Genomic DNA, 13,702 nt, shown 5'->3' with positions numbered 1-13,702 from the left:
TGCATTTCCACATCACCCTGATCATTTCTTGCTTTTAGGGTCCCTAAGCACCCCTTCCTTGACATCACCTGAGTCATATCCAAGACTCTTCGGGTCCTTGTCTAAACATGGTTGTCTATGTGTGCCATATTAACCCCGCAATCTACAAAGTTCAAAAAGGTGACCCATAGAAAAAGAGGAAACGAAAAAGGCAGACATTATGAGAAAGAAGTAAATAGTTACTTACTCTCTTGAATATATCCCTTATGTATCCAACTCTTGGCCACTTCAAGATTCAATGATTGTATCTAGCTTTCACACAAGTGTCATTTGTCATAAGAGTGGCAGTGAAACACAAGGTGTGGTACTGGTGCCTCTAGGCCAACATGAAAGAACCCACCACATAGGTAGAGTCTAAACACTCCCCACAAGTAGTGCAAGTCCCCAAAACATGGGTTGTGTTGCCTTCATCCACTTGGGGTCTGGGAAACAAGAACCTTCTGCCTTCCTCCAGTTCTACAATCAGCATTTTAAGAAAATCGTTCTAGTTGTGAGCCTCTTGACTCTCACCGGGATTGAATCACATTCCATCTTCAAGACAAACATGAAAATGTCATTAGTAGACCACCAAATAGTACAAATAATTATCAAAAAGTACCAAAAGGTAAATCATAATGTATCAAAATACACAAAAATATATACCAAAATGTTTTGAGAGATATCAAAATGCACAAATAGTTTGGTGCAAAAGGCACTATAATGTGTGCAATAAAGGTGTGCAAAAAGTACCAAATAGTATCACAAAGTATCAAAAAATATTTAGATATTCAAAAATAAAATGACCAAATAGTACCACAAATATCGAAAACTATCAAGCGATTGGGGTTCTTCAATAAAGTTCACATAAGGGTCACCACCAAGCGATGGGGACCCCTCGGCAACAACAGATGGAGACTCACCTAGCGATTGGAAGTAGCAAATAATATTTTATATTCAAAAGTAAAAAAGTACTAAACAACACCAAAAATATCATAAAAGTACCAAGTGATGGGGAGTCCTCCCCCAATCAATAGGGGATTCTCTGAAAAAGTTCTCATGAGGGTCACCACCAGGTGATGCAACACCCTTCACCAAGGAATGGGGGGTCCACCAAGCAATGGAAGTACTAAAAAAATACTTTATATTCAAAAATAAAAAGTACTAAAAAACACAAAAAATACATTAAAGGTACGAAGCTATGGGGGATCCTCCAAGTGATGGACGATCCTCCAAAAAATTTTGCACAAGGGTCACCACCAAGCGACCGAGGGGGACCTCGGCCATAGTGAGGCCCCCCCCCCCTCACTTGGTGGTAAACCATATGATGATTGGGGCACATAGGGGTCACCACCAAGTGATGTTGGGGCCCTATGCTCCAGTGAGGGGCCTCCCTTGCTTGGTTGTGACTTGTAGGGAGTTTGGTGCACACGAGGGTCACCATCAAGTGACATGGATGCCCTCCACTATAGTGAGACCCCCCTCGTTTGGTGGTAACCCATAGGGTGTTTAGTACACATGAGGGTCAACACCAAGCCTAATATACCAAGATCTACCACCGACTTTGAAAATGTGCAAAACTATTTCAATGAAAACGTGCAAAAAGGTTCAAAATATTCTAAAATGATTGGGTCTCCTCCATGTCATCCTCAAACACCAAATTGATCTTGTTGTTTCTTGTGCCCCACAGGCATCCTTCGCTTGGTGGTGGCCCATAGTGCATTCAAGTGCACATGAGAGTCAACACCAAGTGACCCATTTTACCCACCACCTAGCGAGGGGCCCCCCTTGCTCAATGGTGACCCATATGGTGTTCAGTGCATGTGAGGATCAACACCAAGCGATACAAGGGCCCTTGACCATAGGGAGAAGTCTCCCTCACTTGGTGGTGACCCATATTGCATTCAAGTGGACACGATGTCAAAAACAAGTGATGCAAGAGCTCTTTAGCCTAGGTAGAAGCCTCCCTCGCTTGGTGGTATCCCATCCCGTGTTCAAGTGGACACTACATCAAAACCAAGCAATATGGATGATCTTTGGTGGCCTAGATAGAAGCATCCCTTGCCTAATCGTGACACACAGATGATCAATACCAAGCAATACGGGGGACCTTGACCCTAGTAGGGAGAATCCCCTCTTGCTTGGTGGTGATCCGTACTACGTTCAAGTGGACATGATGTCAGAACCAAGTTACGTGAGAGCTCTTTAGCCTAGGTAGAAGCCTCCTTCACATGGTGGTGTTTCACACTTTGCTTAAGAGCACATGAGGGTCAACGCCAAGCAATGTGGGGGTTCTTATGTTGAGAAATATGGACCCATGAGCAAGATCTAGCTATGGGGGATGGAAGTCAATGATAAGAATCATTATGACTAAGACTAGACACTAACTATTACTTAAGTGAATTAGATTCCAAGATAGATCAGTTTGGCCTCATGAACACAATCTTGAGTAGAGAGACAAAATTGCATATACAAAGTACAATAGCATTCATCATTTAACTCAATGTCAAGTACGTGCTTTTATAGTTATAGGATGGTTCCCCTTTTCTCACTATGCATATGGGATTCATGCAACTTCTCCTAGGCTATTTCTATCTTTTTCCCTACTACTCCATACAAAGAAGTTATCTTAGAAGTGTGATTGCATAAATCTCAATACCCCTCCTCAATCACAACCATAAAAAGCATTTAGTATATAGAGGTTGTCATGAGTATATAGAGGTTGTCATGAGTAGAACCTTGCTAAGTGTACACATGGAAAAAACCAACCATATAAAGCTAAAGGCTATCTCACAAGGCAAAGTGAGCCGCCTGAAGTCAAAGCATAGAGTGGAAGTAAGAGCTATGGTGGAAGAAGCAAGAGCAAGAGGGAGAGAGACACAAGATGTGGGAAATCCAATAGTCACAATGTGTGACGGCCTTCCCTTTATTCAAATGTCACTGAAAGAATAAAGAATAAAGTGACAATGATAGGTGCCTGCCAAGTACAAGGTACAAGTGTGCATGTAACTAATATACGATATGGGTACTATCAGTGTAACTACTACATGGGGTAGCTAGGCACATGTGCCTTCATCCCCAACAACCTCCTGCTTAAAGGCAAATGTGCCCCTAGTGAGAAGAGAGCAAGAAAAAAGTGACAAAGTACAAATGTATATAAGGACAACAAGATGATGAAAGACATCATAGGATTTTAGTCAATTGAGATCTTAAAGATTAAAAAGGACCAGAAAACATCTGGCCCAACGTATGACATAGCACATAAAATATCAATGAGTGGAATGAAGGCGAAGAGATTCCTAGCAATATGACTGGTGAACCATTAAAGTTAAAGTGGGAGCTATGTGAATATTTATGCAAATGCAATACACATTTGGAAAGAGACCCCTAGTCTTAAGAATGCCATGGCATTCTTTTGATAAGCTAATGTGTATAATGTTCTCTTCTAATCCACCTCATGGCCCTGCACCAAGCAAACTGCACAATGACATCTACTACCAGCAGACCAAGTCCAAGGTCAAGTTTTCACTTCTCCACCATGGCAAGACGAAGAGATCCCCAATTTCACCTAATAAGATGACTTGAATGGAAGCACAACCTCACCATCTCCATGTCCTTCCCCCCTCCCCCCATCCATCCAAAGGATCGAAGACCCACTCTCAATCAACCACCTTGGAGTCTTTGAAAAGAGCTCGTAAGCAAGAAGATTCTTCCGAAGACGAAGAAGCAAGCAAGAATGTGGAAGCTAACAACAACGAGCCGGAGACAATGAGGGTGACACCTCTATGGATGAGAAAAGTGGAAACAATGATGATGAGGGCAACATTGATGACAACATCAATAGACCCCAAGACTGGATAGAATGGCTGAAGGCTAGTGGAGATGCAACTAAGGGGCACTCAACATGTGGTAAGGGTCCCATGTGACGCCCCAAGCTAAAAACAAAGAGAGCAAGACAACTTCCTCCTGCTCCTCCGGTAGCTCTCCTCCCCACTCTAGAACCAGCTCATGCTGAGCAATCCCCACCTGAACCCCAAGCCCAAGCCCAATAAGCACAATGATGGTAACCATGGCGAGGCCCGGCGAGACAAGTCCCATAGCAAAGGCTAAAGTAGAGAAAGAACTATTACCTCTAGTAGCTCTTAAGGAGATTTGCAAGTACCAAAAGAGCATGGACTACTCATCAAGAAAGTTCCCTTTGCACACTTAGCGAAGGAAATCCTTCACTCTTATGGATATCAATTCTGCATGCAAGGGATTATAGTGGAGGCTATCCATGAAGCTACAAAAGACAGCAACCATGGAGAGGCCCAACAAGATGACTCCCAGGGCAAAGGCTAAAGCGAAGGAAGAACTATTACCTGGCAACTCTTAAGGAGATCTACAAGTACCAAAAGAGCACAAACTATTGATCAAGAAAGTGCCCTTTGCACGCTTAGTAAAGGAAATCCTTCACTCTTATGGATACCAATGCCACATGCAATGGATTATAGTGGAGGCTATCCATGAAGCTACAAAAGTGCATCTTGTTGCCCTTTTTGAGGATGCATATCTCCATACAATTCATGCTAATCAGGTAACCATCACGCTGAGAGACATGTAGTTAGCTAGACAGATAAGACGGAAGAGAGATCAGAGCTACCAAGGGCCTATAGTTTAACATACTACAATGTAATGTGCTTTATGAACTTCAATGTGTAATGAAAAACCTTCACTTTTTACTATGCCTCGAATGTCTCATATGGCATTTGTGCATGACTATGTAATGATTAAATTTGCAATGTCAATTAAACACTGGATAATTAAATAGAATGAGAAATCAATTATCAAGCCAATGGTCTAGTTAACCTTTCTACTTTGCCAAATGATAAATTAGCATGCATTATATAAGTGACGAAGTACAATAAATTTTTTACAATTTTGTCAATCAAGAATTTGTGGTTGAATAAGCTAACCACCTTAGTTTTGGCCCAAAATGGCTAAAAAAGCCATCAAAAATTTGATATGGGCTATCCTAGGAAGCCCTAGATGGTAGACGGGTGAATGCCCCACAATATGATGCATAAATGGGAGATTCATGCACTGGGCCATATCGAGGGCTTCCTTGATAGCCCAAATCAAAAATTTTATGGCATTTTTAAGCATTTTGGACCAAAACTAAGCTAATTGGCTTGTTGAACCACAAATTTTTTATCGATAAATTTATCCTTCCACATAGGCATGTCCCAAATACATGCTCCACCAACTCCTTCTTAACAAGAATGATCTTGTGCGCATTCGAGGCGATGGTGGATGCACACAACACTTTTAATATAGGGCCTTCAGGAAAGAGAGTTGAGCTCATCCGTATGAGGTGAAGGAGGCATGGACAATGACTATGTCAGCAATGGCGATCTTGCCATTGTACTGCCTTATGGAGGTATCCTTTTCGAATGCTCAAAATAGTATACATAGTAAAATAAAGTGTCTAGACGAACTATTGATACACTTCTTGCTTAACATCAACAACGAAAACCTCAGAGGGTTTAATCAAGTCCACACTTGACTTGGACTCATCGATTGGGGGGTGGGGGGTTGTTTTGTTGCTCTTTCAAGGGCACCTCTCCTGCCACCAAGCTAGCCTACATTGCCTCAAACTCTTGGGTACCAACCATGGCATGCTCTACCAAGTCCACGACATCTCCAAGAGCTATGAGTGTACCGTCTATGTCTTCTAGCTTCGGGTTATTGTACTATGTAGGTAGATCATCGGACATTAAGGAGAAGTCATTAGTGATTGCTAGCATCGATGACGCCTCATCCTTCCTTACTCCAAAAAATTTCTCCACATCATGGAGAAATATGAATTCTTTGTCATTGATGAAGACTTTGCTCATGCTTTCTATGCGACAATCTACATCAACGGTAGAGGGGGCAGCCTCCTACTCACCTGAGCCACCTCCTAAGGTGTTATCCACAGCAATTATAGCTCTATCAACCTAAGGTCTAGAGCTTTTGTCTCTTCTACAACCTCTGCTTTCGCTCTAGCATTGTCTATTGGTGAAGGCTTTAGATCAGGGACATCCTTTAGTAAGCCTCCCATATGCTCTTCAGCATCCACTATGACTGCCGATGGGTCCTCACCTTCATTCAATAACAAAACAAAAGTGGCAGTCCATGAAAGGTAGTTAATGTCATGCTGATCAAAGCTGTATTCCCTAGCTTGCCAAGGAGTGAGATGCTTGAAGTAGGCAGTGGTGATATTGCACAAAAATGACCTAGTCATTTTTGGAATGCCTTCGTGCCATTGATGTACCTCAAGAGATTGCATGGCACCCATTTCTCATCAAAATCATGGAACCCAACGGTATATTCTCGCAAGTATGTATTCACATATTTGATAGGGTATTGCAAGCTTGGACCATGCCACAATACCGTATCATAGTACTTAATATTGAAACAAAAGATCTTGTAAAGATCTGATCTCTCAATGAATTTTGTGCCCTGAAAGAATTGCATGAAGCTATTAAGATTGTGATCCATCGTGAAAGAAGGGGTGGAGGCATGTGCAAGTTTGCTTGGGAGAGAAGAGATGGTTGGAAAGTTGGAAAATGAAAATGACACCAAGTGAATGGTTTTTATAGGTCATAGACCTAGAGTTTTTAGTTTTTTTAAATTCATTAAATTCTATTAATACGGTTTTGAAATGTTTAAAAAATAAAATCACAAAACAATCCAAAACATAGAATGTTAGAGAATTGAAAATATGTATAAAGCATTAAAAAATGAAATCCCATGATCTATTCATCGTTAATTTCTGATACATCATTTTGTACATAGATTTTGACTTGTTACAAAGCTCTCAATAACATATAATTCTTCTCTATTATTTTGCCCATCTAAAAAAAAACAAACCAAATAAGATCTGAACTACTACATTCCAACCAAAACAAAAAAATTCAATATTAAACAAGCTCACCTTTCTACCACACCAATATAGAAGTTGAAGCTCTCCATATGAATGCTTCCCATCAAGACTAGATACTCCCACAGATTTAGGAGACTCCAACAATCACTTATTGTGATTGACTCAATTGTTCCATCCGGTATTTGAATTTGAATATCAAATGCTTGTCCCATGTCTTCAGTGGACTTTAAGGGAATCCATTGTCTTGCTTTCTTCATCCAATGTCGGTAATAGAAATGCATGTACAATGATGAATATGCAATCGATTAACGAAATGGATGCATATTAGTGCTTTTGAAAATATATGCAAAAACATGAAGTGGTACAAACCATGAAAGACCCATTGATCTTGAAGTTCTCTCGAATCTCAATGAGCTATGAATGTCATGTACGATCTTTATTCTTAATATATGAAGTATCCACTCATCCAGAATGGGTCATTCCAAACAATTGAGAGGTGGACAAGGAAGTAATTCAAGAGAATCATACAAATTAAGTGATGTAGGCACCATATACATGAACTTATAAAAAAAAATCTTGTGATGTAATAAAAGATATTGTGATGGCTTTGCAATCATCTTTGTATCACCCACATCCACATGTAGAGCTTTGTATGTCCTAAACAAGCTTCCCAAAGGCTGGTCCTCAACAAGATTTGAAGGGAAATTGTTTGACAAGAGAGAAGAAGTAAAAACTTCAAAAACATGTGAGAAGTTAAGAATATAAAAGTAGTGACTTACAATTTGAGGGAAAAGCTTATCGAGTAGTCCCAGGAGATAGCTTCAAGTCCTTCACACCATACACATGTTGAAATGATGCAACAAGACCACCATCTTGAGCCTTCCAAAATCCAAGCACTTTACCCTTCCAATGATTTTGTAGTATACCATGATGACGAACTCAATGAGGCCCTATTGCTAAAGGTTGAATGTAGGCCCGTGAATCCTTCTTGAACAATGCTCCTTCCCATTTCCCATGTTCATCCTTTGTATTGTGTACATAGATAGCAGATATGGAATTGCGGCATCACCTTTGCTTACATTTAGATGCCATTGGAATGGTAATGAAAGTAAGGAGGGTTGTGTGGCTATGGCTATGTGAGCACAGAAATATGAGAAATTTTGTAGGATGGAAGGAATAAAATTACCATGGAAAAAAGAAAAGAAGTTGGGTGCTGGGTGGCTATGGCTGGGAGAATATGGGGGCTCTATAGCTATGGCTATGCTCAGAAGAAAGAGAGAGGCTAGGTGCTATGTGGCTAGCTAGGAGAAGCTGGGGGCTATGTGGCTATGGTTGTGTGAGGATAGAAAGATGAGAAGATTTGTGGAATGGATGTAAGAGAATGACCATGGAAGAAGGAGAGAAGCTGAGTGCTATGTGGCTATGGCTGAGAGAAGCCGAGGCTGTGTGGCTATGATTGAGAGAAGCTAGGAGCAAAGAAAGCTGAGAAGATTTGTGGAATGGAGGTAAGAGAATGAAATCGAAAGCATATCTTGCAAAAAAACCCAAAAAAAAAACATTTTTGACTATACATGTCATAAGAAGAGGTTTTGGGGGAGGGGGGATTTTCAAATTTTAGATCACCTTTTTCGATGCCCAATGGGACCCACATGACATGGGGTGGTAAAAGTGGGAGGGGGGGTGGGAATATAGGGGGACAAGCCTATAAGTGGTAGGGACAAGGGGAAAAAGGGAGTGGATAAAATGTGCACACCACCCCCTCTCCCATTGCTCCACCTCAAATATTTTGTCATTAGGAGAGTCATTAACGCTTTTGCTAAAGGGCTCTATTTGAGTGTATATTCCCCCTAATGTATATGGTTGTATTTTAATTCTCCATATCATGCATCAATAAACTTATTACACCAATAAATAATAATCATTTTATAGAAAACATGAGTTAACCACCAAGGTATAAACTTTAATATCCAAGATTACAAGAATGAAAAAAGAGAGGAAACAAACACAGATTGCTATTATATTGCTTAATTGTGTCCTTTCTTAACAAATTGGATAACTAAAGGCCATGTGGCCTATGTATTTTTACCAAAACATCATACTATGCTTCTTTGAATTAGGAGACCAGTAGAGATGCCATCATTAGAGAACCATATACAATAAATGTGGAATTGGACTAAGCATTAGGGGAGTTTTGAGGTCAATTTTTGGCCATGTAAGAAATCGAGGAGAGAGAAAGTGCTATGCAATTTATTGAATACACCACTAGAAAAAAAAATCACAATCGAAGGGAAAATTAGCCCTCGGTGGATGAAAGCACAGTTTGGTGGTACAATAAAAGGACTGGTTTTGTCTATGCCCAATTGGTGCTTCTATCAAATTTTAATGTTGATTTTGGAGGGAAATCCCTAGATAAGAAAAGTTAAAATTGTATAGAATTTTGAGCATGTCACCAGCCCAAATGATGTCAAGCCGCAATGTACATTTATGGTGTCATTATGATCATGTATGGATGAAGTTCAATCGAGTAGACTCGAGTCTGAATCTTGCCATCATCCAATTGATGGGGCACATGAGATGTCCTAGAGTTCACTGCTCCAAATACAACACGATCCCCCTCTAGCTATTAAGTAGGACTTAGGCAAAGACGCCCTCCATGAAGACCACTTCAAGTTCAAGCACAAAAAAGGTGCAAAGATCTATCTAAGCCATGTGCACTCTCACTTGGTAGAAGTTTGCAAGTTGCTTTTCCACAAGGTGTATCAAGCATCTCCATCTTGTGGTGAGATCTCATAGCCAAGTTTGCATGGTGTAATGCGAGTGGTGCCATGATGGGACGGAAGATCCCATAGGCCACAAAGCGGCATGGGCCATGGTTGGGAAAAGTGTGATTCAAATATGTAGGAGCATGCTAGGGGGGTTGGAAAAGAAGATTGAGACATGAAGAAGGGCAAATAGTGCCTCTTCGGCCAATGTCCCTCTCTCCTAGAAAGAAGCCTCGCTTTGCAAAGTTTGCGAGCAAGATTTATAGAGTCGAGGCTTGGGTATGTAGGGTCGGTCTATGATTACATTACTAACTTGGAGTCATTATTGGAGAGGATGCTAGCAAGACCAAGAGTATATTGAATAGGATATTAGAGGTGAAGGCTGTGATCCAACAAAAGGAGGCATTGCTCAAGTATGAGGGATCGAATGCAATGGCCAAACACATAAAGGACGACATTAAAGTGTGTGAAGAAGCACGCCTCCAAGAGCTCTGACAACAAATTTCATGTAATGATACAGAGGTAAAGGAGGTGGAGGCTGGTAAAGTGAGCCAATGAATGCTGCAATGTCTCATGGTCAAAAAGAACATAAAATAGCTGGGATAAATTGAGCTTGAGCAAGTATACTCAATGCACTTTTTATTGGTCGTCCCTTATACTACCTCTTAATCTTGTGGGAGCACTTGGTTGTTTTGGATACATTTGGTACTCTTGAAACCCTTTCAGTACCATCTAGTGCTCTTTGGAACTCTCTGGCTAATCTCCTTACTAAAAAGCTTATTGATACAAACTTTGGCTCTTTTGGTATATTTTGGTGTTTCTTGTACTCTTTGGTACATTTGGTCCTATTTTATACATTTGGTTCTCTTTGGTGCATTAGGTTTAGGGGTTGCATTTACTACACATGAAAATGTAGGTGTATTTGGTGGTTTTTGGTACTCTCGGATTATTGAATCTTTGGAGGAATTGGTGCTTTATTGCTTCTTAATAGTTTTGGAACACTTCGTTGTTTTGGATACATTTGGTACTCTTGAAACCCTTTTAGGACCATTTGCTGTTTTGTGGTACTCTATTTGGTTATTCTCATCTCAGTAAACAAGCTTATTTGTATTGCCTCATGCACTTTTTGGGATCTTTTGGTGGTTCTTGCACTCTTCGATATATTTTAAGCTCTTTGGTACTTGATGCACTTGGTAAAACTTGGTATATTCTTTTTGAACCTTTGATGCAATTAGTGCTTTTTGGTGGTATTTGAATTCTTATTGGGATATTTTGGTGGTTGTTGTACTCTTTGGTATAATTTTTAGCTCTTTGGTACTTAAAGTATTTGGTAGAACTTAGTACATTCTTTTTGAACCTTTGGCGCAATTGGTGCTTTCTGTGGTCTTTGGAACCTTTGGTACAGTAGGTGCTTTCTGGTACTTCCTCTTAATCTTTTCGTAGCATTTTGTATTTTTGGATACGTTTGTTGCTTTTGAAACCATTTTAGTGCCATATGAAGCTTTTAGGTACTCTCTGGCTATTTTCATCACTAAAAAGCTAATTGATAGTACCTTAATCTCTTTTGGGTGTATTTTAGTGGCTTTTGTACTTTGTGTACTTAAAGCTCTATGGTACATGAAGCATGTTGTTGAATTTGGTACATCTGGTACCTTTTGGTTTCTTTGTACTAAATATTTTCTTGTATTCTTTGGTACCTTTGGTGTTTATTGGTACTTCCTCATGCTATTTTTTGTACAAAGGTTCCCTTTGGTGTTGTTTGTAGTTATTATTGGTATCATTTGGGGGACATTTGGTGCTCTTTGGTGCATTCGATAAATTGGCGATCGTTGCAACAATGGTTGGTAATGGTATAATGGTTGAAAGTTTTGGTACTTGCTGCTTGATTCTTGTGATGTTTTGTTTTTGTAAGTTTAATCCTATTTATTTCTTTCACTTGGCAGTCACAATATGACAAGCTAGAGGCCTCTTGCAAGGAAGAGCTACCTTAGCTAAGTAGTAGTGACTTGGGTAAGCACATTGGCATTTGTGGGGAGATGTGCTCTATGTTGCACTCATTATTGGAAACTTAGACAATTGTACATGCCTAGAGAGGGTCTTAAAATCTCCCTCCACTTTCCATTATCATGTACATGGTGGCCAAGTAGTGCACTCACATGACTTGGCCTTTATTGTTCACAAGTTGTGACTACATAATATAGTGATAATTAATAGGCCAAACTAATAGGAGAGGCATTAAGTAAGGAGTTTAGCCTAGTATATAGCAAGAGGAGCAAGTAACACTATTTTCAAAGCTAGTTGATGGCCATATCTAACTCATTCCTATCACTACCACACCTTCTTGTATACAAAAATCAAGTAGGAAGAGTTTTGTTAGATTGTCCACTTAGAGGCAACATGGCCAATTCTAGGGTTTATTAACCCTATCTTGCACTCTTCTTAACATGGAGGTGTTGAACAACACCTTCCTTCTTAAGGTGACATATTGGCACATAAACATTGCTAATGATGTTAGAATTACATTTGCTATAAGACTCCCCAATAGAAAGCTCTGTATCCTCCCTCATTTAGATTGACATTATCACATCACAATATCTATGCATAAAGCCATGATTCTCCAACATGAATCTCATCTCATATCACCTAAGCTTCTCTACATGAGCCTCACCTTGGACAACATGCATGGTAGAAAACATGTTGATTGTTGGAGCAACATGAATGTAGTGTGTGTTTGTGCATGCACATGCACACACTCATGCACTCATGCATAGAGTGTGTGTAATACTAATCTTTGTGGAAGGCCAAAAAGATCCACGAGAGCAAGTTGGTGATTGCAATTAACCATGTTATGCCTTGTCATGGATAAAACAAAGGAACAACAAAAAATATTGTAAGTGGCCACATAGAAACATTTCTTGAACTTAAAAGAACTCATAGTTGTGTCTATACTCAGGCTTATGCACACATAAAAAATTCAGCATCTAAAGTTATGTGTACTTTACAAAGATTAAGCATGATTTTAAATGTATATCATTCCAATTGTAATTAATTTTCAAGGTAGTTTAAATGCCATTTTGAACATGTTCCATCTACAAATTTCATGCACTTTGAAATGGGCTTTTAAATCCATAATAGATGATGTGTATATGAATAGCCAAAAACAAGGAGATGCTTGCTACAAAACGATGTATGCACAACAAAAACAATAGGTGATATTTGATAATTCAACACAACATACACAAATTGATCCACATCAAACTCTATATGTAGCTCTTCTAACTTCATGTCAGCAAATCACAAAGAGCACTTGAGACAAGATCAAGAATGAGTCAGTAGACATAGAGCATTGTAAGTACTTGATAGTGCAGGACATGTGCCAAATGAAAGAGTTAGTAGACATAGAGCACCATAAGTATTTGACAATGTGCAAAATGAGGGTATCAAACAATCCTCACTAGTGAGACCATTGATATATGTGGATGAGTTTAGTGACTAGAATGAGCATGAAGGTTCATAGACATGACCAAGGGCATACTTAGAAACAATTGATAGGGAGAATAATGCAAATCGTAAATGATACAAAATCTTTTAGAAACATTGAAGCTTTCATTCATTAATAAACAAGATAAATAACACGAGCTCTCAAAAGAGATTCTTGACAAGATGAACATCAAGTACGAAGACACAAAGGCATCGCATTTGGTGACCATAGTCTTGCTAAACACAAAAAAAGCAAGGGAATCTTTACACACACAATTGAGCTAGTACATTATGCGTATAACATCTCCCTCAAGCCATTGTTAGAAGATGATAAAGGAGTAGCTAACAATGCAATGAAGAAACTCATGGAAGCTAATTACCATATGCACAATCATCTACAACCAGCCTTACCATTGAAAAGATCATATTATTATTCAACAAGGAGGTCTACAATCGAATTTGCAACAAACAAAATGACACATTCAATAGTATCATATGAAAATTAAGCTAATAATTAAACACATTTCTTCATTAAACT

The sequence above is a fragment of the Lygodium microphyllum genome, chromosome 3 (assembly GCF_053477565.2).
Source record: "Lygodium microphyllum isolate KBCC chromosome 3, Lygodium_microphyllum_v1.1.10, whole genome shotgun sequence".
NCBI lineage: Eukaryota > Viridiplantae > Streptophyta > Polypodiopsida > Schizaeales > Lygodiaceae > Lygodium > Lygodium microphyllum.
Note: the sequence above shows the minus strand (reverse complement) of the source record.